At 44.0% G+C, this 25,857-nt stretch overlaps 1 protein-coding gene across 6 annotated transcripts in view; it reads right to left on the bottom strand.

The window, feature by feature from the left end:
• The window catches only part of PITPNM2 (phosphatidylinositol transfer protein membrane associated 2), a 190,780-nt gene that overhangs the window by 148,239 nt on the left and 16,684 nt on the right, over positions 1-25,857 (bottom strand). Inside the window, exon 1 of one of the 6 annotated variants that reach the window (XM_085858884.1) lies at positions 8,430-8,547. The exons of the other annotated variants lie outside the window; for them this stretch is intronic. The gene's annotated coding sequence lies outside the window, so the exon portion shown is untranslated. Of the gene's footprint in view, positions 1-8,429; positions 8,548-25,857 lie in introns of those variants that run through there. 6 annotated transcript variants of the gene reach the window in all.

The following is a 25,857-nucleotide window of genomic DNA, read 5'->3' as shown; positions in this document are numbered from 1 at the left end:
CCAGGATTGTGCCCAATAGCCAAGGAGACTGCATAAGCAGCACCAACGCTCTCCACAGAGTATGGTCCCAATCTCCTCCTCCTCCTCCTCCTCCTCAGGGGATGAGCGATGAGGAAAGCTCTAACGGAAGTGTGACGACACTTTTCTGCCTGGCGGCTCACTATTTTCACCATCGTGGAAATGACGCACAGACTTGAGTTTCACTGAAGTTAAACTAAAGTTCACTGCAGTTAAACCGCATTCGCAGCCCTATCTTCAGCGACGCATTTCCTCTCTTGACTCGTGGAGTGTCGTACCACGTGTCTGTTCATGGCCCTTTCCTCCAGCAGCACTTTGCTCTCTGCACCCGCAGCTGTGGACCACGTGCCACGTTGCGGCTCTATCGTCAGTAGGTTTTTACGCCTTTCAACTGTGGGATGACAAACCCCTTTTGGTGAGCAGCTTATTCTCATGGGCACTGGCCATTTATGACACCTGAATCACCGAGTGGACCATATTATTTTGTGAACATGGCATCGAATTGGCTCACCGGTGATACACCATTTCTTGCTTCTTATTAAACTTGTGACTGTATTCACCCACACTCATCTCAAAAGCTTATGGGACACCGCTCAGACTGGCTGAAGTCATCAACCTTTAGCAGTGAGAAGTCAACAACTCGATTTCTCTCTAAGTTCATCTTTGTATTACAGTCCATACTTGTACCAAGTTTGGTGGAAATCCCTAGAGTGATTCGCAAGTTATCATGGAAACAAAAGCATAAAGGACACACTCGGATGGAAAGCCAGATTGACAACCCGAAAAAATAATGCCTCCGGAATTTGTTTGCGTAGGCACAAAAAATATATATAAACGAAGAGCGAAAAAAAAAACATTACAATTCAAACATTCCTTCAAAAATACCTCCAAGGCAAAACAGGTCATCATACGCATTCTGCCAGAAGCACGTACTGCCATGCCAAGTAAATATGTAGCTAAGATGCCTTCTTATGATTATTTTCCAATGAAGCCAATCCTGAAGAAATCAGAGAAATATTCTGTCCAAGTATACAATACTGAATATTATAATAATTGCTGTCAGACTCTTTTTTTTTTTATTGACAGAAGATCAGTTCACAGAAATGCAAGGCAGTGTGTGGAGTAAAGGCACGCAGGTTGAGTTGGTCGGTTAAGTGTCCCAATTTCAACCTCTGTCTCTCATAAAGCAAATAACCCAGATTCCAATACCATATACACCATACCATATGCGTTTGTCCATTGTCAACAAAAATGTTCCTATAATTGCCCAGACTCGGTTGTGCAAGGGTTTGAGCAAGTCAGAGGTCGGTGGTTCAAACATGACCCTGGCCGAGTCGTGCCAAAAGACTTTTTTTTTAATGTTATGTGCTGCTTCCTTGCTTGACACTCAGCATTAAAAAAAAAGTAGAGCATGAACAAACAAACATACGCTGGGAACGATTGTGCAGGAACTCATTAAAATAACCAGAGTTCCCACCCTAAGGGCAAACTTGTTCCAAACATTAATTACACGTTCTTCTCACACATACTTTTATTTGGGCGGTGTATAGGCAACTGACAGCTGCCTCAATTGCTCCCCCCCCAAAATAAATCCAGATTATGTGCATGCAGCAAAAACATACCTACTGCTTATAATTCAAAACACCTTACTGCACTGAAGAATGTGGGGACAGGAATGCTGCACTGTAAAGGGTATGGACTCGTATCCTTTCCTACCGGGAGCGGTGCCCTTTCTACTGTACCCATTACTACCTGGAGCTGTGCTACATGATACACATTTACATCAAGAATTTGTATTTCTCCCCCCCCCCCCCCCCCAAGACCACTGGCAGAAATTAAAAAATTCAATGCACGAATTGGGATTATGCTGATCCTATGTAGCAAGTCTGGATGTGATCAGCACAGAACTGTAAGAGTAGTGCAGAAAACAAAAAACACACACACGTCATGTTGTTGCTGGATGTGTGGTGTATGTCCTCGCAGCATGTGCGAGTACAGCATGAGTGTATATTGGATTTGGTGAGAAATATCCCAATTGGTTGTCATTTGTATTCCCACTGGACGGCGACATAAGGTCAGTATACACAGTGGGATACCAAGTGGCTGTAACCGGAGCCAGGTTTGTAACTCACGAGCTCATATGGGGCATGTTAACACGGTCAATGTGCAACTATGACATGTAGCATTGGAGAAGGATGATAACACAAAGGTTGTGTGTAAGGCATTAGCTGGTGTTTGATGGGTTGCATACGAAAGACCAGGAACTGGCATCATGTTATACTGAACAGACAGAACTTTCCTGTTGGACACATTTAATGTTGATGAGTTCTTCATGGATGTCCGTGCTGCAGTGCTGACGGCTGGTGAAAGGGGATCTGTCTGAAATGACACTGGTTCGAGCGACGTCGCTGGGTCAGCACGTACTAGGTAACTAGGGTATCCGGTGGAATACCTTCAATGTCATCTTCAGACAGAATGGACGGCAGTGGAGACTTGGCATTCCTGGATAACAGCAATCCCACCTTCTCTGCAGGTGTAGGTAATCTCGCTGCCAAAATATTGTCGAATTTATCCCAACACAGTGTCAGACATCACCTCAAAATGGGCCTGAGCCACAGCAGCTTCTTCCTCCCACTTCAACTGTTTCAGATATACCTGTTGCTGTGTATCTTTCAATCATTGCTGCATCTGTTGCTGTTCGAGATGCATCTGTTGCTGTGCAGCCATCAATCGTTGCTCTTCGAGTAGCAATGGAGCTTCGTCAGATTTACATCCCATGGCAACTTCGACAGAAGCCTCGGCTGCTTCTGCTCTGGCATTCAACATGAGCGAAGACCTGGAAGAGTTGTACGAACCGTTGGAACCAGTGACAGACCGCATATGAAGCGAGCTCGATGTGGTGGTGGAGACGAGCGTAAAGTCAGGTTTTTACTCTCCTGGAACGGCCTACGTGTCTATATTCTTTGAAGAAAGAATGCTCCAGGCAGCTTACAAACAATTAGGGGTTTAAATCACATTTACTTTATTTTAAAACACTCCAAGTGCGACGGTAAAAAAACGTGATTTCTTCACACACACAACCAACATTCGGTCAGACAGGGAAGGACCGCAACCCCCATGCTCCTCCTTGCGGAGATGACGAAACACATGGGCGGAGCAAAAATATGCATTTACATTCAAACTTGGTTACATCACAACACCCTCCTGGTTAAACTCCCAATATCCCGGCTGACTGCACACCGGCACACCTCGTTTATGTAACCACCTTCTTGAGATGGTTCAATTGCACTCTTCCTTCCAAGGCTTTTAGCAGGTGGTGCTTTTCCATCTCATATCTTTTCCAACAATCCCTCCCTGCAGTCCTTTCTATCCTTATTAACCCAAGTCTCATATTTGCATGTTACTACATTTGCTTGCCTCATCTCTTCCTGTTTGTTCATTCCTTTGTTTATCGTGCACTCCCTCTGCGATCAGCCTCAATAAAGAAAAAAAAATCTGTGCTCCATTGCAGCTGTAACTGAAACGTATGGTACACAGTTCTGCTTTAAATGGTACCATACCTGTAAAATAATCCTTGCAATTGACCCCGGGTGTGACCACCTCCCTTCACCAACTAAATTGTGCAAATACAATTACGGTCTCTGAAATCAGAGCAAGCAATGTTTTGCAAATAATGCCGTTACATCTTGGCATGATGAAAAACAGCACAGCAAGTTAGAATAGGCCTGATTCAACCCTCAAAATACACAAGCTCTGATCAATTCAAAACACTGAAAAGATGTGCCCAAAGATCAAGAATTAACAGAATTACAGCCCAAAGATCAACAATTAACAGAATTACAACCCAAAGATCTTGAAGAACTATTCGATTAATGAGTAGCATTTGAGAAATTACATTGGGAATGAAAATACAAACCTAATAATTAGGTAAAGGATGTTAAAACAAGAGCGGGAATCGCTTTGCAATACATGCCCCTTACCGATCCAATGAATGTTCGGGAGATAAAAATTTGTTTTAGCTTAATGCACGCTCGAGCCGATACCAGAACCAAAATGAAGAAGAAGAAACCCTCTGACCCACCAAGTTTTGGATCTATTCAGCAAAATAAAAGGAAAAGCAACTTTAATTTATTGATATCTTTTGTAGACTAGAAACCAATAAAGTCAAGGATAACAAACCGGAGATAAAAATTAGTTTGCTTTAATGCACGCTCGAGCTGACACCGGACCCAAAATTAAGAAGAGCTTGTTCTGTAACATATCATAATAAAGCCATGTTCCAAGTTTCAGTTGAATATGTTAAAGGGTATGGGGGAAAAAAGTCTGAAAAACCAAACCACAGGTGGGACGGACGGACAGACAGAGAGAGAGCAACCATTATCCCCTCCAGTAAAACTGGAAGGGGACTAAAAAAAAATAGCAGTGGACAGCAATGAAAAGAGAAAATGTAATGTGGAAGGAATATGGAAGTGGGTTTTGACTACATAAGGAAATAAATGACACCAAAGCTGAACCACACCCAAGATGCATATCCGCAGATTTTCAGTTAAAGGTAACTCAGCAAAGGTTCTTAATAGTTTATTCACAAACATCCCTTTTGGGCCTTTTGCAAGTACTGATGTCATGGAAATTTAGTCAATATAAAGGAATATGGTGTTTCAAGAAACCAAATGAAAAACAGAAACCAACACCAGTTCCCGAGCACTTGATGTGCTGCCTAAAACTTTGAAGCAACAAAGATGCAATCCGATTAATTCAGGTTTTTTTAAGCCGTGTGCACATTCTCATGGAATTGTCTGAAAGACATTGCAGCCTAAGAGTTTAAAGTTAACAAGGAAGGACCTGGTGCGATGAAGTGGATGGCTTTTGAAACTAACTTCACCATGTCGTCCACACGAGAGTGTGTGGCCGATGGGGAATCCCAGACGTTCAAATGACTGAACTACTTCAAGTGGCTAATCAAGGAAATACAGTTTAGGAAGGGGGGGGGGCTCCCTTGAAACCATTCTAGATTGACAAGGTGAGAATGTGAGACATGCCTGGATTGAATAGCATGTTTCATGTGTAGGATTAGCATTTGTTCCTTTCCAAGTCTGCTACGAGGGAATGGTAGGATTCCCATGGTGCAACATGAAGCAAAAAAACATCACTGTCTGGAAGAACTGGATTAACTACATAGTCAGAGGATTGGTTACAACCAGCATGAAATGCACCGATAAACAGGTATGGGCCCGCAAAATAGCATATTGTAAGGTTTTCCTTTCTCTCCTTCTTCCTCAATTTGTATTTTCTGTCCTTTCTTTCCCTATGCCACCTAGTTTGATGCAAGAAACACATGGCAGGACATCCTTAACCTCTCTAGTCTAAAATGGATTAGGCCCATCTCTCGCATGGGCCGCACACGAGACAGTTATCTCTATCCATGTGTCCTCATTACATGTGAAAAATTCCTCAATTACATGAACACAAACGGAGTTGAAGCTATAAATTCTAACTACAAGCACATACCTTGTAAACATAACACTGTAGTACATCAGCTTTCTGATTCAAGGTTTGATTGTAGCACTTCATTATTCTTTCACAAGTTTGGTGCTGTTCACCTTTATCATTTTTCACTGCATGTTGTCAGTGGACTATGTTCCCAAATAAATATTCCACCAAAATCATTTTACTTACTTCCTAATTCCTTTGTCACTATTATGGTAAACCTGGTGTTGGCTTAACTGTTTAGGTGGCTGGCTTAAAATCTTAGGGTCTTGAGTTTGAACCCTGTTGTGACGTTAAATAACACCAGATGGGTCGACTCAGCCTGTCATCCTTCCGAGGTTGGCAAAATGAGAACCAACTTACTGGGAACAGGAGACACTGCATCAGTGGCAAAGCCGCACTCCCAGAAATAATGCAACCAGCAGCCACAGGCTGCATACGAAATAATGACAGCTATTATGGTTCACTGTATGAGGATCATCAGAAACGACTCATCATCCATGGGTGCCATAAGACTGGTCACTAAAGGTACGAATCACTGAGATTAGAAATTCACATTATTGACTTCCTCAATGTACAAACAAACTAGAAAAAAAGGCTTAATCTTTATTTTTTAGGGAAAACTTGTTTTGTCATAAAATTTGACTTTACTGCATGTTGGGGTGCATTAAAAATAAATGGGATATTGAGTGTAATGTACAGGAGGTTGGTGGAAGTAACTCCACCCCCCTCCAACCTTCTGATTCCCCATTCCTCACTTTTAATTTCCCGATCCATGCCTGTTCTATACAGATGTACGAGATGTCGATACATGAAAACAAACATATATAATTCCAGCAGAGTGTGTGTGTGTGTGTGTGTGTGTGTGTGTGTGTGTGTGTGTGTGTGTGTGTGTGTGTGTGTGTGTGTGTGTGTGTGTGTGTGTGTGTGTGTGTGTGTGTGTGTGTGTGTGTGTGTGTGTCCGCTGTTTCTCGACAACCACTGATCCGATCTAATTGAAACTTGCCAGGTATATTGCTGGGGACCTGAGTATGTGCCTTTTCAAGGTTTGATATTAATCAGACAAGTGGTTTCCAAGTTATGGCCATTTATTTACCAACCAATGACAGGACACGTTGCTGCGAAGGCATGGCCGTTGGGGAAGAGATCATCAGCCGCGTTCCCCATTACGGGTTACAACGTACTTACTTCCGGATAGTGATGACTTACTGTATTCTAATAATTTCTCGATTTCTTATGCGCATTTATAGATAAAACACAGTGCCCCAATCCAGTCATCGTTTACAAGAGTGAAGAAACGGCCTGTGTGGTTGTTTGAACGTACGGCCATGCATGTACGGGCACGCACTAGTATACATAATAATTCCATCAAGCAAGAAAAAAAAAATGAGAAAGGCTAAAAAGAGAGCATAAAGCAATCCGTGAGAACATAAATCATCGTCATAATCATCATGATATACCGTATTTTCGGGTGTATAAACCGCGGCCGTGTATTAACCGCACCCATGTTTTTCACCCTCAAAATAAATGAATATATTGATCATTTTATTTTCTGATCTGGATCTAAATATGTTTGTACATTAACTTTGTATGGAACAAATTGATGGAGGTATCAACATGTTCATTCCCATGTCCGCTTAATTTCGTCTAACAGTCTTATTCTCATTTTCAAGAAGTTGAAGAGAGAGGAGAGGATACCAAGGTTTTATTTTTATTTTTATAAAGAGAATTTTTTATTGCTAGAAAAAGGAAGAAAAGCGATTAATACCGGTAGCATACATATTTATTGTGGATTTGTAGCCCCGAAAAGGGCCGTTTGGGTTTGAGGAAGCTTTTCAGCTAAACCAGAGGAAATCCTCGTCAATGCTTTCCTTGTTGAAGACGGCACATAACTCCTTGTCCGAATCAGGGCAGAGCAAGTCCCCGACCTTGTCATCGTCATTTGCCATCTCCTCCCCAGGCGAGCATGACGGTGAATCGGTCCTTCTCGTGACCAGTAGAGCAAGCTTATGACCAGTATGACCCTATGACCAGACCAGTAGAGCAAACTCACATTGTGAGCAAGCTTATTTGAGGTGGGTGGTCCATTATTTGGCTTGAGCGATTGTGAATAATTCTTCTTTTGATGTGACACCAGGTGTTCTTCTTCTTCTTCTTCTCCTTTTGTATTTAATGGCGTTTTCAGAGCCACGAGGGTATAGATATGCCACACACCAAAACTAAGGGTGTCTCCAGCCGTTTCCGAGGGTAACTATATTTAATATCCGCACAAGGTTAATAAAACACGGTACAACTCTTAACCTGAACTGATTTTCAAAATTGAAACAGCGGAATTGAGCTTAACAGGAGTTCCGACTGCTAAAAAAAAAAAAGTGTTCATTTGGAATATAACTGAAATTCAGCATTCAGCGTTTTTAAGACTGATTTGTTTTCTATACCCGTGCTTTAACTGCACCCCAACTTTTACCTTTTTGCCGATAAAAAAGTGCGGTTTATACACTGGAAAATATGGTACTGTATATAGCTGGTCCTTCCCCTGATAAGAGGAAGCATCATCATGAGGTTTCGTGGAGAAATCATTCATGCTGGTTGGTGGTCCCCATGAGTTCTCTCCAGCAGGGATGCTGAATTTAGGCAGGTATTTGTAATTTGCTCAGGATGCCGGCGATAACACACAGTCTACTCTTCGACGAAAGGCTAACGTCGACCAGCAAATGGCCGCAACCGTGAAAGTTCAATGACCACAGAAAGGAGAAAGCACTTTGTGAAACAACGGCCTGATCGCACCAACCTGACAGTTTACAGTCGGGTCGGGAATCAAACAAAGACTGGATGGATTAAAGGTAAGTGCATTTCCTCTGCATCATCCTGTTGTACAAGCAAAAATATTTTTCCACAAAGCAGTACAAGCAATCATGACTCACCGATCAGTTTGGTGATCAGTAGATGCACACATCACAACCACTGAAGTACCCATCACAATCCGTGCTCAGTCGGTGTTAAACATACTGGTTTCTCACAAGGCGAAAGCCAAGCGGCACAGTTTTACTGTGCGAAAACAACATAGCACATCAATCACCACCTCCGTAGCAAAACAAGACGTGCCCAAAACCACAGCATGCCTGCACAAACTGATGGCTCAGAGGGATGCAACATTGTCAGCCAGAAAACAGAGGTGCATCTTGGGGATGACAAGACAAAAGCCAAGACCATTAATAAGATATGTCTGCAAAACTGTGTAATGTCTATTTTTGTTGTGGTTTTTTTGTACTCATTTTAATCTTTGGACCTGAGCTCTGGGAGTCGCATAAGTGGAGTTCAGTCAATGGTTGACCTGCACGCAGGTATGCAAAGTCTGTCATTTCCAAAAGATAAAATGAAAACAATGTGTGCTTCTTTCGACATATATCAAACAAATATGGGAAGGAGCTTCTTTTAACGATTAATACAATATATACAACATTCATATATTTAAAGTTGTATTTTCTGTCTCCGTCCGTCTGTCTGTCTGTCCATTGATAGAATCGACCCCACTGGTAGTAACCCCATCATATTGCATAACGCTGGAATCCTCTTGGGAAATGCAGATGCAAGAAAAAATTTCAAACCCACAGGGTAGGTGATTCATAGTGGGGAGAAGACCCCAATTTTCGATCTGTAAATGTGTATCGTTTTGCACCACCCAGTGGTAGGCAGTGCTCCAAATAATCTTCTTCTATATATATCGCCAAACTCACAATTCTGTCACCCAACAACTAGACTTGAAATGTTGTCAATACAGAGGCATTGCAGGAATCATTTTTGTGGAGTATTGCCTTACTGTATCATATTATTGCTTGTTTTGCTTGGTATTTAATATTATTTTTATATTTTTGCCAAAATCAAATGAGATCTGGTAAGGAAAGACCATGTCTTTGAGCGGCAGACAGTTCATGCTGCCCCAGCTTCATTACGGACCTGACCACTCACCATCGGTGGGGTGCCATTGACAAAAATATATATCTCCCACTCTCTAAGTGTGAGGTCTAAGAGTTAAAGTATCCCAAAACTCGGAATGTCTGAATGTTGACAGGACATCTTCAGTTAACAAAAGAAGAATGCAGCATAAGCCCCAAAATGGGTTTTTTCTCAATTTATGGTAATGAATGACTTGCAGGCCATATGGTAGGTTCAGCGTATCAACAGGAAGACGGGGGCACTGCAGGGGTTTCACACTTGGGATCCCATTTGATTGCTCCTCGACTTCTGGCTCGGCTCTGGGAGGTTGTTGCTGATGGCAATGCATCTTGAGCTTGCATTCCCAAAAATTACTTAATATTAAGCATTTTGCTTCTGTTTTAATGGATTATCAAAAACCAAGGCGTTTGGACTCGTGCACATATAATTACCTCCACCACCGAAAGTGTAAGGAGGTTATGTTTTCACCTCTGTCTGTTTGTGTGCAGGATATCTCAAAAAGTTGGGGATGGATTCTGATTAAATTTGATGGGCATGTTGGGTGTGTAACAAGGACGAACTGATTCGATTTTGGTGAAGATCCGGATCCGGTGACGAGAATTTGTAAGCGATTCTTCACCATTGAGAGATAAGGCCAAAAATGATATATAGCACGATATTTCAAAAATGATTGGGCCTGATATGTTCTCGTGGATCAGGCAATACGTGGTGGGGTATACACTCTACCAAGTGCCCTTCCAGTGATGTGCTGTTCTATCCTCTTTGTTCGCTTATTTGTTGCCATCTTGATTTTCAGCACAGCAGCAATGGGAGTGGAGGTGAAATAGACAGTGGAGGTTCCTTCCTCTCGATGACAAAACCTTCACACTCCAAGTAACAATAACCCCCGAGACCATCTCTATTCCAAAGTGAGCCACAGCACAGGCATATCACGCACCAAAGCTCTGTCATTGATCGGCAGCGCACAATCTGACTTATCCAACACAATCCGTGGGAAATAAATATGTGCGGGTGAACATGTCAAATCAAACAAACGTGCAAGTCGTTCAGAGACAAAGAAAGAAGGTGACAGACATCTGCGCACAGCTGAGGAATGCACGATGGAATTTAAAATGTGTGGCACAATTCTGTGAACACGAGGGGCATCATGACGCACAAGGACACCCTTTTGCAATCGTACACAATGAACCAGCCAAGAACATTTGTTTATTGTCTTTTGGGATAAACCGCCTTTCCTTTCCAAGTCATCACAACTGCACACGATGTCAAACAGGATGGGATGAGGTAGCGCACTTATCTTTGAGCTGTTTCGTCAGTGTTTATCGATTCTTGACCTGACTATAAACTGTCGGACTGGTGTTTCACAGGAAGGGTGCTGATGAAAAAGTGCCATACATCGGAAGGCCGAACCAGCTCGATATCATCCAACCCATGAGTTGGACTTCTGGCACTCCCTCACCCACCATGTACCAATTCAATGGTCGATGGGGCAGCCCAAAACATTGCCAGGATAAGTTACTACAACAACAACAACAACTAAAACAATCATTACACTGAACAACAAAAAATTTTTACTGGAGAGGTGTAAAGTGATTTAGACTAATTTGGGTACGCTGATTTCAAAAATCATAACCGTTTTGCTGTATCACGTCAGGATTTTCAGGAACAGAAATATTCCCATTGCCTAGAAGTCAGGATTTCAATGAAATTTACAAAAATTCATTTATTCATTTATTTCATCATGAATGCTTCAAAATTATAGAAATTACAGAAAAACTCCACTAGAATGTAATTAAAAATGTTTTAGGCATTTGGCTTTGCGTTTGTGCTGCTCTGTGTCAGTTTCACGATGCAGGAACCAGCAGAAATCGCCCATCATGTTCGGGTTGTGCCGCCCTTGGTAACGCGTCTCCATGAGTGAAATCTCTTGGTGGAATCGCTCGCCGTGCTCGTCCGAGACTACTCCCAAGTTGTCAGGGAAGAAGTTCAGGTGCTGGTGTAGGAAATGGATTTTCAGGGACATCCTGGAGCCAAGTTTCCTGAAGGACTCCAGCAGCTGCTGCACTATTTCTTCATAGTTGTCCGCGCGCTCATTCCCCAAGAAGTTGTCCGTCACAGCTTTGAAGCTCCTCCACGCTGCCAGCTCTTTGGGGTTTAGAGTTGTCGGAAAAGTTTCGTCCTTCATAATCTGTCGGATTTGCGGTCCAACAAAGACACCAGCCTTGATCTTGGCCTCCGACAAGGTGTTGCCAAACTTTTCCTTGAGGTATAAAAACCCACGCCCATTCAGATCCATTGCCCGTACAAAACTTTTCATCAAGCCGAGCTTTATGTGGAGTGGTGGAAGGAAAACCTTGGCTGGGTCGACAAGGGCGACATGCTTCACGTTGTGTCGACCAGGTACATGCTCTTTTCGCTCTTCCCAATCTTTCTTCGTCCAGTGATTCTTGTCGTCTCTGCTATCCCAGAGACAAAGGAAGCACATGTATTTCGTGTAGCCTGACTGCAGCCCTAACAACAGCGCCACCACTTTCAAGTCTCCGCAGATGTGCCAGTTGAAGTCATTGTACTTGATGGAATCAAGCAGCTGCCGCATAGTCTCATAGGTCTCTGTCATGCCAAACGCGTGAGCCAGTGGGACTGATGGTTTCTCGTTGCCATTGTGGAGCAAAACAGCCTTCAAGCTGCTTCAAGCTTCAAACAGAGTGCTTAATTTCTCAATACTGACCACAGGCTTGCAGCAACTCTGAAGTTGCAGTTTAAATCCAGGAGAATGGGACCATACCAACCTAGGTTGGATGGTGGCAAGCTCAAGGATAAGAGGGTAACTGAGGAGTTTGCAAACAGGCAGAGTGGGGATTTGGGGGGTTTGGGTGCTTTGGGGAATCCTGAAGAGTTGTGGAGTGACTTCAAGACCACCATCCTTGATGTTGCTGGTGGATGTCTTTGAACTCACCGGAGGGTGAAGAAGAATTTTCTCTCACAAGGGACACTGGATACCATTGACCAGAGTTGCAGGGTCAGACTTAATGGCAGAGCTGAACTATTCAGGGAGTTGAGGCATAAAACACGACATGTGCTGAGAATGGACAAGGAGGCCTATGTGCGAGGAATCTGTGAGGGGGTAAAGCATCACCTGTGGTCAAGTGATTCTCGTCCTGCTTACAGGGGAATTCCTGCATTGCGTTCCTCCAAGCCCATCCCTCAGTACACTGCAGTTAGAGCGGAGGGTGGTGGGCTCTTGACAGAGGAGTCCGAAGTGAAGGCCCGCAAGGCTGGTTACTTTCAGCGGCTGTACCAGGCTGATCCACCAGCTATTGAGTTGGATGTCAGGGGTGTTATTATCCTTTTTGTTGACCCTCCAATCAACTGTGGTCCACCTTCGTATGTGGTAACACAGGCTGTGGTGAACCGGTTGAAATGGGGTAAAGCTCCAGGGATCTGTGGCATCCATGCTGAACTTCTCAAGGCTGGTGGAAATTCTGTACTCATGTAGTTGCTTGCAGTTCTGTGCTCTGCCTGGAACACAGGCATCCTCCCAACTGACAGGAAGAGGGGCCTTGCTGTCCCTCTCTGGAAAGTGAAGGGTGATTGCCAGGACTGCAACAACTACTGAGGGGTGACGCTACTCTCAGTGCTGGGCAAAGTCTTTGCTCGGATAATTCTTGATAGGGTTCGCCACCATCTGCTTGAGCACCAGTGCCCAGAGCAGTCAGGCTTTACACCAGAGGTCAACGATTGACCGTATCCTTCCCCTTCAGGTCCTCACCGAACGCAGAGGAGAGTTTCGGCAGGGGCTGCTTGCAGCCTATGTTGATCTCTGCAAAGTGTTGGATTCAGTGAATTGGGATGCTCTCTGGAGGATTCATAATCTTCATGGGGTGCCATCACAACTGATCAATCTGATGTCTGAACTATACTCTGGTACTGAGAGCATTGTGAGCTGTGGTGATACCATCTCCGACTTATTTCCAGTTGTTACTGGAGTTTGTCAGGGGTGTGGTCTGGCCTCCACACTTTTCAGCACTTCTATGGATTGGATTCTGGGGAGGATGTTGGAGAGATCAAGCTGCGGGGCATCGTTTGCGAATGTCAAGATCTCTGACTTTCATTTCGCAGATGATGCAGTCATCTTTGTGGAGACTTTGGATATCCTTTTGGGGGCGCTTGAGGTGCTGAATGAAGAGTCGGAGTCACTAGGATTATGGGTTTCCTGGGTCAAAACTAAGATCCAGACTTATAATGACATATTGGATGCTGCTATCTTGTCTGTATCTGTTTGTGGTGAGGATGTTGTGGTCACAGAGAGATTCACTTACCTTGTCAGTGATATTCATGTCTCTGCTGGCTGTGAGCCAGAGTTCACTAGACATCTGAGTCGAGCCTGGGGAGTCACGGATTCACCGAATCACGGGGTGTAGCACTGTCAGTACCTGTGCAGGAGGACGAAAGTCCGAGTCTTCAGGTCCTTGGTGCTTCCAGTCTTGCTCTGTGGATGTGAGACTTAAACTCTGACCAGGGATCTGAGAAGGATACTTAATTTCTTTGTACCAGGTCTCTTCGGAGAATCCTTGACCATCGCTGGTTGGACTTTGTGTCCAATGAGCGGTTGCTGAGAGAGACTCAAATGAGATTTGTTACTTGCATAGTCTGTGAGCATCAGCTGTGGTTGTATGGATATGTGGCTCATTTACCTGACACTGATCCTGCTCACCAGATTATCTCAGCGAGGGAGAATCGTGAGTGGAGGAGGCCAATTGGCCGACCACGTTCCTCGTGGTTTTAGCAGGTTGATCAGCATCTCAAGGATATGAGGATGGGCCATGCATCTTCCTGAGGGGTGGCCAGATGGAGACCCCTGGAGTACCAGCAGAAAGTGGACGCAGTGACACACTGCTCCAGTGCATGCTCCAATACCTGACCTGTGCTTACTCCCTCACCTACCATGTACCAATTCAATGGTCAATGGGGCAGCCCAAAGATCAAAGAAAAGTCCAAAGTCCAAATTCCAAAGAAAATTAAAGATCACATGAGAAAGCATCATTGAATAAAGAAAGATAAGTGAGAGAGACAACAACACATCCTTTTGACTTAAGTTAAGGTCTGCAAAATACATACTATAAAAGGAGCCATACATGTGTGAGTTCCAGGCCCCTTTATACCTTTCAACCCCTTGACACCCCGAAGACCCCTTGATACCCTAACACCATTTTGATCCTCAAGACCCTCAGGACCCTAAAGACCCCCCCCAAGACTCAAATAACCTAAAGACCCTTTAAAACCCATAAGTCCCATAGACCCTTAATAACCCTAAAACCCCCGCAAGACCCCTTAGACCCTTATGGCCCCAAGACCCTTTAAGACCTCCAGCACCCCCCCCAATACCCTTAACACCCCCAATACCTTTTAACACCCCTACGACCTGCAATACCCCTACAACACATAAGATCCTGAACACCCTTTAAGAGCCTTAAGACCCCACCAATCCACTTTAAGAACCCAAAGACCAGCAAGACTCCTTTATTACCCTAAGACCCTTAATGGACCTAAGACCCTTTAGCACCCGAAGAAACTGTAGATCCTACAGATCCCATGAGAACCCTTGGACTATTAAGAGCTTCTGGCTGCGAAGCATCTGCAGTGACACTTGAGGGTCACCAGCCATAATCAAAACATGCCCATTTGTAAACCGCCTCAGTACAAAGTTAGGAGGGAACAAAATATAATCAATTAATTTTCTCTGTCTTTTGTCAGGTTCTGCTCATCTTCGTTGGAAGCATAGACAAAGTCCCACAAGGCATAGACAAAGCCCGACGTGGCATATAGATAAAGCCCCACGTGGCAAAGAGAAAATGGTGTCAATTACAACAATTTCACCACCATTTTTTATTTTCAAAAGGCACATGACCTTTGATCTGTTGAACCAAAATTAAATCAGTTGAAATCTCTTCAGTGGTTCACAATTTATCATGGTATTAAAATATTTTAAATTAAAGGGCACATGGCCTTTCACATTTTCAGCCTCAAAATGAATCAGTTCATCTTTGTCTTCGTCTATACTCGTGCCAAGTTTGGTTTCCATGTTATCACAGCAACAAAGATTTCCAATTAAAGGTCACATGATCATCGACCTTTGACCTTTGGAACACAAAATCTCGTCTGTTCATCTTTGTGTTACCGTCCACACTTGTGCCAACTTTGGTTGCAATCCCTTCAGTGGTTCGCAAGTTATCATGCCAACAAACATCAATATTAACCGGACGGACACACAGATGCACAGACGCCCAACCCTCAAGCATAATTCCTCTGACCGTCTTTGCCTAACAAATCGTCTTTATCTACGGAGTCATAAAAAGAAGTCGTGGTTCGCAGTCCTTAAACTTGCCGACAATCGGCATGTAATCAACATTTATTATGCCTTTAGACAAATGTCTTGTTTTAAACACTTGGTTAAATATTACAATTATATGAGACAATGGACCAATCAACACATTAAAAAATAATTTTAACTTTAAAATTTGTCCAAACTCTATCCTTAATTAACAAGTTTGTGCATTGCTTTTGTGCTATTTATTTCATGAATAAAAGGGTGATTAAGAACATAAAATAAAGTATTATTATTATTATTTTGTATGGAGCCTGTGGCTGCAAGATTCACCATTGCTGAGTGTGTGGCTGTGCCATCCATGCAGTGCTGACATTGGTTAGGCCTATTTATCATCTCCTTTTTTTGTATACATCGTCGAGGCTCATGGAAGAGTTTGAATTGGTACACTGAATGGAGCAGGCCATAACAGTCCAAAAGGAACAGTTGAAATCGGGGGGAAACACCAACAGCAGAGTTGAAGGCCAAGATAGAGACAGACTTGGACAAACAATGGGTGTGGGGGAGAATGAGGGGTGGGAGAGGACGCAGAGGATGGACAAGATGGATACAGAAGGAAACTCTCGAGGGAAAACTGGAAACTTGGAAGGAGGGATTGGGGTGGGTTAACAAGGGCAGAAAATATCATGGTTTTGGATTGGGGACGATCTGAGATGGTGATGAACAGCTTTCTTGAAGACATGGAGGAAAGAATGAGATTGAAGAGAATGTGGAAGTTGACTCCACAGGTGGGGAAAAAAGAAGAACAAATGAGTGGAGGTAGGCAGTGATCCTGGATTTAGACAGTTTAACCAGAATGGGGTTGATGGTGGATAGTGTGTGCCCAGCAAAAAAACTAGAGGGGTGACAAAGCATGGAAAGAACAGAAAGGAGGAAGAAGACAGAGAGACCACCGACCTGTCTGTGATGGTGAAGTGATCGACCTATCGACTCAGCTTCATCACAGGAGATTCCAATAATCTTGAAGGCCTTGGTTTCCACGACATCAAGCAGAGCAAGGAGTGAGGCAGCGGAGCCTTGCCCAGTGGGGAGAACAGTACTCTATCAAGCTGCAGAGGAAGGCCTTGTAGGTGGATAGGAATTTAGAATTTGCTCAAAGTTAACTACAGCATGACCCATATGTCAGTTTATTGAGATTACCAGGTTTATTTTAAGCAAATAACCTAAAATACAAGTTTGTGCATTTATTGACAGCAATGTTAGTAAGCACAAGTCAAAATGTCATAACATAGGCATCTGAAAATAAATAAAAAGTAAACAAAAGCAAAAGTGTTCAAATTGTTTGCTTTGTTCGGTAAACAGAACTACGCTGCGTCTCATGTTCCTCGAATCCAAAGCTTGTGAAAAATCCCACTCCCCCCAAAAATAAATAAATAAATAAAAGAGAATTTTGGAGTCGCAGCAAAGAAGATTGAGAAAGGTCCAAGGATTAATGTCATCACAACACCTATCACCCCTCTAAAGACTCACTCTCCCTTTATCAACTTCAGTATATTCAATTACACAGACTGCCTCCACGATCACATGGTCACCAACTGGACTTTACCTATCGATATCCTTAAAGACAAACAAGCAAACAGAAAATCATGCTGCTCTGTGAAATACCTTTTCCAATCTGTTATATATTATTCAAATTGTGGCTTTGACTCGAGATGAAAGAGATTTTGATGCAACATGAAAGGGGATGAACCCAGGCTTCTAGGGACGAGCTTGTCTCTTGGGTGCTAGAGGCAAATAAATTGGCCACGTGTGCAGGCAGTTTGTAAACATTCTACTGTTCATTTGAACTCGTTTATTTATTCATTCAATCGAATTAGTAATGAAACCCAGCCATAACGTGCAGATAAAACAAATTATTCAATCAAAGCAAATCTGGTCAACAAATTAAACAGCGAGTTCACATTTAAGAAAAACAAGTAACACCATGCAGCATAATAAAGAGAATAGATATGCCACCAAATCGGTGAGGAATCTAAGGTGTGGGGTTTTGCAAGCACACTCAAAAATATCAACCCCCCCCCCCCCACGCACATTAATCTTTGCTGCCACGTGTGAGCAGCGAGAAGGTTGTACAAACATGGAACTCGCACTCGATGCAGTTCTGGCAGTAACAACTCAACTTTGCAGTCTGGTGTGGCACCACATGATGCGGTGCATCAGCCAACCACCACCTTGTGGGTTCAGAGCACACACTTTTCTACTCTATTTAATTTCCACACCAGCCACCAAGTTCGGAGGATCTTAAAGGAGATCAAGATGCCGCTCCCTCAAGACAATGTGTGGGAAGCGGTTAAGAATGCCGATGACCGTATGGCCTACGAACGCATCTGCAGTGAGTTTGGAGTTCTTCCGAATACCTATTGGCGGTGCGCTTGGGTAAATTAGGGGCTGAGGATGGTGCACATCTACTGGGGTCGCAGTTTGCTTGTGTGCTCTTTGGTGGGTATCGCTCTTTAGGTAATGTGAATACAATCCCAGGACCATGACATTCGCTGCCGAAAACCCAACAAAAAGAATCATGCATGTGGACTACAACGCACAGGATTCCGAGGCTGATCAGGCATGGACTACATTTATCCTTGACAAATCAGAGGGATTTACCTGCCCAGGCATCAGGCAACTGAACAACTCAATCCGGGCCTAACGTAAGGGCAATCCTCTGCACCGAGATGAGGTCACGCACAAGCATCTTAGGTACCAGCACCGCATTTGACACATAGAAGCAGTTCTTGGTGTTGGTTGAAGAAGCTATCGCGTCCCATGTAGACCTCCCGTCAGTGATTAAACACTACGAAAATTCTCTGCAGAATGCACCTTCCAAGGTAAACAATGTCTTTGGTCATGGGCTCTACATGGGTCTGTCCAACATGCAACTCTGCATCCTGGAACGGCGGATCAATGGTTACAACAAGATTGTTTTTGCCACTGAAAACCTAAAATTAGGCGTGAACCCCAATATCAACGCAGCCCCGACCAACCCCCCCCCCCCTCACCACCACCAACTGTAGAAACTATAAAAAACGACGTTGTGACATTGTGGTACCTGTAGCCCCTTCAGATCGATCACCAGCGGTTCATGTGCCAGTTCCAGCATTTGCGCCAACAGCTGTACCAACTGTCATACCAGCCCAAAAAGCTGTAGCTGTATCTCATGAATATGAAGAGACCACGTTTATTGTTGGTGGCAATGCCGTCAGCCTCTTCGCCCTATAGGCCTTTTTGCCCTCTGGTTTACTACTTAGACAGCAGTACATCTCGGGTGAGGAGGTACACCAGCCCGCCGATGGCAATAACAAGACCCCACAGATATTCTGCAAGCCAGCCAGCCGTCCTGGCCAAGAAGCTGAGGAGCCAGGCCACAATATTCTCAATTATTCCTGGTAGGGCAGCTGCAGCCTTCCCAGCAAGCTTTGCTAGGATCTGACCCAAGGATTGCAGGTGTTTTTTTGTCCACTGCTTCAGACCCTCCTTGTCAGTCGGTGCTGGGGATGGCGTAGGTGTCCTCATTCAAGACCCTGTCGATTGTTTCGCGGATCCAAGAGATTTGGGTGTGAAGCTTCTCACTGAGAACATAGGTGGCCTCCAAGTAGGGTAACCTCTCAGCTTATGTTTCTCAAGGTCTCGCAGCCGCTCCTCAATGAGTTATCTGACCTTTTGGTTCAATGTTCTCCTCCTCCAGTTTTTTTTTTCATTCTGGGTAATGTCGTCATCTAACTTCAAGATCCCCACATCCATCTCCGAGAGCCTCACGCTGTTGTTAATGAGCTCTCCCCGCTGTGTCCGCATGGCTTTGTCAAGCCCCGCAAGCTCTCCAACGATATGCGGCAGATTTGATGTATCGAGTGGGGGATCATCCATAGTGCCAAGAACATCAGTAATCTCGGCGTCGGATAACCCGGAAAGCACCTTCTGCAGAATGTCTGAAGTTTCCTTGGCTACTTAAGGAAGGTCCTGAGGCTCGGTACTCTCTATAGCTGCAGCCACCCAAGTTAAGGGGCTGTCACACCTTGACGTTTTAGCCAGCGTATGGCAAGGTATCAAAATGTTTGTAAAACGCTGGCGTAAGCTGAACTATTGATGTTTTTTAAAGTTTTGGGCGTATAATAACGTGTTGGACGTATGCATAACGTGTTAGTAATGTACACAGAACGTTTCAATCACATATAGATAACTTATACCAACGAATGCTGAGCGTGTTGTCAGCGTTCACAACCTATGCCCAACGATAGTCTAACTTATGCATAGCGCGGCAGCGTATCGCCGACGATCACGTGGCGTAGGCTATTAATAGGCTGCAGCTCGACGATTCAAATCATAACCGCACTAGACATTGAAGTGTGAAACCGGTCACACCTTGACGTTTTAGCCAGCGTAAGCCGACGAATGAAAAATTTGCCGAACCAAGCTGGCACACGTCGGATACGTTATGGGTAAGTTTTGTATACGTTAAGAGCACGCTGGCATACGTCGTAGTACGTCGAGAAATTTTCAGCATGTTGAAAATTTCGACGTACTCGGCGTATGACACACGTTCCGCATACGCTGGCCATAAGTTGTAGGCACATTACGCGATCGTTGACACACGTCGACACACGTTACTTGTACGTTACTCATAAGTTGAAACACGTCGAGGTAATGGTTAGCGTCAGTGTTCCAGACTCCCTGGTTTTTTTTGGTTTTTTTCTTCGATATGACGGTGATGTTGACACTTCGATTTCTAGTGCGGTTGTGATTTAAATCGTTGAGCGGCAGCCTATTAATTATATTATATTATAACCGCACTAGAAATCGAAGTGTCAACATCACCGTCATACCGAAGAAGAAAAAAAAAACAAAAAAAAAACAGGGATTCTGGAACACTGACGCTAACCATTACCTTGAAGTGTTTCGACTTATGAGTAATGTACAAGTAACGTGTGTCGACGTGTGTCAACGATCGCGTAACGTGCCTACAACACGTTACTTATAGGTTGGAAATAAGTTTTGGGTACGCTAAACATTACCTTGACGTGTTTCGACTTATGAGTAACTTACAAGTAATGTGTGTCGACGTGTGTCAATGATCGCGTAACATGCCTACAACTTATGGTCAGCGTTATGCAGAACGTGTGAGTCATACGCTGACATACATCGAAAAATTTCAAGCATGGAAAATTTGTCTAACAGCTCGGCGAACTACGAGGTATGCCAGCATACGACGTATACCAGCGTACTACGACGTATGCCAGCATGCTCTTAGCGTATACAAACTTACCCATAACGTATTCAACGTGTGCCAGCGTTTTAGCCAAATTTTTCATACGTCAGGCATATGCTGGCTAAATAGTCAAGGTGTGACAGGGCCTTTAGCTCGCTCTTGGCAGTCTGGAAAGTCACCTGTGATTTAGAAAGTAATTTAGATTTTGGTTTCCAGTCAACGAATCCTCACAAATTGAGATAGCTCTGCCGCCTTTCCGACTGGATATTGTCAACAGCGCTGAAGGTTATTTTAAGATAACCGTCGAAGAGGCCATAATCTGGATGGACCTTGAGCCACAATTTACCGTCTTTATCCACCTCAAATGTGGTGGAGTCAAGCCCCATGGAAGGGATACCCCCCCCCCCTGGCTGCCTGTGCATCATAGTAGGCAGCCATTGTATCCATCAGGAGATCCTTATTCTGCTTTTATATCGTGCCAGATCCCCTTGTCACTCTCTTCTCTCCCACCCTGCTCAATATCTGGATTACCAAAGAACCACCTCACCCCTCTTCCTGTCATCGTTGCACTGTTGTGCACTGCAACAAGGTCAGAACAATAATGGTATGGAACAAATACCACAGAGGGTTTAATTGTGAGAACTTTGTTGCCCAGACAGCGCATGCACGGGAGCAATTGTTTGCAACAAGGTTGCTCCTACAACGTTATGGCTTCTTCACAAAATGGACACAAACATAAGCCTTAATGACAACTATGAGTTCCCTGGGGGGGGGGGGGGTTAAGAGCATTTGGCAAAGTGTTGTCGTCACCAATAATCCCTCGACAATCAATCAGAATCAGACGCTGCAGGTACGATTTCCGAATCCTGACAAGTATGATGCGATTGCCCCAGGAATGGTACGTCTCGCCTTCAGAATCTCCCTGCCAATGACCGGCGATAGAGGCACCTGCACCGTGGTCCAGAACCTCGGCCACGCAATCGTGAAAAAGACTACAATCAAGATTAGTGGCAATGAGGTGATGAGTACAGATGACTGATGTATTCCTCCTCTCCTGCAACCTCTGGAAAACATTCCATGAGTACAAAAACGCAGCTTACCAGGGCATTGACACCAGCAAATACCGAAATGCAACCAGGCATAGAATCAGAGCAAGTAATAAATCTGATAATAAGTGGGATCAAGCCATCACAGCTTCCTACGGCAAACGTTTCTGCATCCCGCTGGACCTTGAACTGCTCAAGACCCACTTGTCATTCTAGCAGTCGGCTAAGAGAGACAGTCTGGAGTACAAGTTCATGTTTAATGACTATTCATGCATGATTGTGGTTGAAAACGAGGAATGCATCGTTGGTTGAAAACTTCAACATCGAGAACATCTCGCTCGAGTACAATATGATGTCGCATCCAGAGCTGGAGCAGTTAATTCGCAGTCAGTACACCAGCTGCCTTGCAATCTTCTATGACAGAGTCCTTTGCAATCGCAAGCTGACCATGGACAAAAAAACCAGACACCCTGTCGAAAATCAACCTGAACATCCCCACCCGCAGCATGTAAGGCATCCTAATGCTGTTTGAAGACTCCAAAGAAAATAAAGCCTATAACAGAGACACTGAGGATTTCTACAACCCGAAAATCACCAAGGTGCAGGTGACCATTGAGAGAGTCCCCCACCAGTTATACAGCCAAGGCATGTGCACCTTACCAGTAAGTGGGATGAGGCCAAAAAGTACTTTTCAGGAATGGTGTGGAAATGCTTTACCATTGCAGATGTAACCCTTGGGGAGTATCTCACCACCAAGTACCACCGTGGCTGAACCTGTGCTCAACTGATGATGATGAGATGCACGGCAGCAGGCGGCAGCTTCAGAACACCTCTGAGGGGATTACCATCCAGATCACAAAGACGGCAGAGGATGAGGGTGCATTGAACCTATACCTGTAAGTAATCGGGGATGTCCAGCTCAACATAGAAGATGGCCACGACAAGCAGGCTATCTATTAACTCTGTTCCAGCATGCAGTATGCAGCTTCCACACGACCCGCACTCTGCCCTCATGTGTGACTAGACTTGCTGTGGTAAAAGTCTTTACCTGAGATCTTGAAATACCACCAAAGTGTGGCAGCTACCATGGTGTATTTCATCACATAGTTATCCTGTGGTAACAAGACGCAACAAGAACGGGCCTGGATCTGGAGCGACCCGAAGGTTTATGTCGCCAACCCAGGTGATCGACTCCATGACTATTTGAGAGCATTCTACTCGCATTTTTGCTGGGGAGCCAACACTATATATTATTGATGACTGTGCCGCTTCAAAAGCAATCACAAAAAAAAAAATACATGCTGACTGTACGGGTGCTCACACAAAAGTAGAACTCAGTTCTCAAGAAGTTCTGTGAACAGAAACATTGGGTTGCATTGTTCCACTGTAAAGACTGATACGTTCGAAGAACGGCTCCATGAGAATGATGTATTTCCAACTCAAGAAGAGGGAGCCAATGTGCGCCAACCACTGGCAGAAAAGAAGCATGCTAAACTCCTGCTGAAGACTGATCAGCCCATTGCTTATACTAGTAGATCACCTGTCCCATGGATTGGTGGCAGAGGTGGTCGTGGTCAAATGATTTTGTTGTCCTGCATGGTTAGAAGATCTGCAGTTGTGATTTCATTCCTTTTTTGCGTGCCATTTTTTCCAAATGTTGATTCCTGAGTGGCTTTTATGGGGTTGTTATTGAAGATATTCATGCCAAGACACCGAATATGTTGTCACAGCAATTTTTTGAAAATGTAGTATAGTAAAAGGCAATAATGAGCAAGTATGTACATTTTCGCTCATGAGATAAAAAGTATAGCTAGCGATCCAGTCATGTATACAAAGTTCAATATAGCTGAGTTTCATGGACCATTGAGGCTTTGTCTCGGAGGAGATAATAAACACTTAGCAACATTATAGTATCGACCAGATGACCCGTGAACCCGTTGGGTTCCCGTTGTGACAGCGGTTGATGAAAAAATCATTTCAAGGAAAAAGAAATAAATAAAAGATAGCTCCAGCGAACTATACCGATGAGGTTGTTTGCATTGATCAAATACTCCCGAAGAGTAATTGACTGAATCGGGAATTGATTTTTTAATAATTTTTTTCGTTGTCCGATTTGAATGAAGCTTGATACTGCACACCGCAGGCGAATGGTGAGTAAGGTGGCCCTAAAATTTTTGTGCTATCGTGTACCGTTTCGGCTGTATTTCAGGAACATACATACATACGTATATACAAGATGAGAGTTTTAGTAATATATAGATTGTATTGTAGTATTGCTGACCGCAGCTATTGCTAAGTGCAGCAAGCAAGCATATTTGTTGAAAGAATAAGCACACTGTTGTGTTGTTATTTCATAGTTGGCCTTCAGCTTGTATGCCTGGTGCGTTGACTTAATGGTTAGGGTGGTGGGCTTTGGATCCCAGGGTCCTAGGGTCCCGAGTTCAAATCCTGCTCAGCTGTTGAATTAATACCAGGTGGGGTTAACTCAGCCTGTCATCCTTCCGAGGTTGGCAAAACGAGTACCAGCATGCTGGTATACGGTGTCGGAGTGGCGACCTGTCCAGTATTGTGCTCAATAGCCAAGGAGACTGCTTAAGCAGCACCAACCCTCTGCACAGAGTATGGTCCCAATCTCCTCCTCCTCCTCTCCTTCAACTCATTTTTTTTGTGCGTGCTAGTTTTGGGGGTATACAAGTATGTTAGACTATGGCACCAAGTTCTACAGGTAAGGGAGAAAATTGACTACAATAAATTAACCACATATTGAACGACGCCATGCAATCTCCGTTGGTGACCGCTACATCTATGATAAGCAGCGCAGTCGAGGACAATGTTGCCAAGGGCAATACAGGCAACCGCAGGTTTACGTCGGCTCCAAGCGTGCAGGAGAAACACACCCGGTTGACTGCTATAGCCTCTGAGGGCAGGCCCAGAAGTGCATGGGGTGCTCCTTGTCGGCTGACCAGATTAAAGGGAAGCCTGAGGAAGAGATCGAAAAGCTATTTGCCCGGTAGGAGTCCAAGGTGGGGGCCGCATTCACAAAGTCTCTCGGGACTGCGGTGCTTCAGGTATATGGAATGTTTGCTGGTATGCTGTTACCCATTGAACCCGAAAACCAGCCAAATCTAGTTGCGGACCTTGAAGAGGAGCCCGTTGTGGAACATTGCCTTAAGCATTGCTACCTGGGAACTATATCACCTCTTTGGCATATACCTTGCCCCACTCACCGTTACCTGAACAACCCTGAAGCACTGTCAATTTTTAAAAGAAAGACAGATGTTAGTACAGAGTACAGTATGCTAGAACTGCATGTTACAGGGTAAGTCCAATCATTTGTGCATGTTACGTATGGGACATCCAGAAAGTTTAACCCTCCGAAAACCAATGAAGAAAGTTCTTGATTTCAGTGATTTTTTTATTTTAATGTTGGGCATCTGCAAGGAGAATACCCACAACAATTTATCTGTCATTAGTCCTTGGGATGATTATGTAATTAAAGAAAACATGGTGCGTTATGTATGGGACCACGAGAAACACGATTTTTCAAAGACATATGTTCAAGTTCAGTTCTCTGAAAGGATTTTATTATTCACCAGAATTTTCAGTGTGGAGAAAGTTTAAACACCTGCGTAATTCATCACAAATTATCTTACACAAAAAAATACACAATCATCAAGAGATTAATTGGTGTTAGCGAAGGATGCGTTACGTATGGGACACGATTCTCCATTGGCTTTACATGCGGTGATATACATTGTTGGTGTAAA

Source organism: Eptatretus burgeri, chromosome 16, assembly GCF_056783735.1.
Source record: "Eptatretus burgeri isolate ZD-2024b chromosome 16, Ebu_testis_v1, whole genome shotgun sequence".
In the NCBI taxonomy this organism is placed as follows: domain Eukaryota; kingdom Metazoa; phylum Chordata; class Myxini; order Myxiniformes; family Myxinidae; genus Eptatretus; species Eptatretus burgeri.
This window is presented reverse-complemented; position numbering and strand designations above follow the sequence as displayed.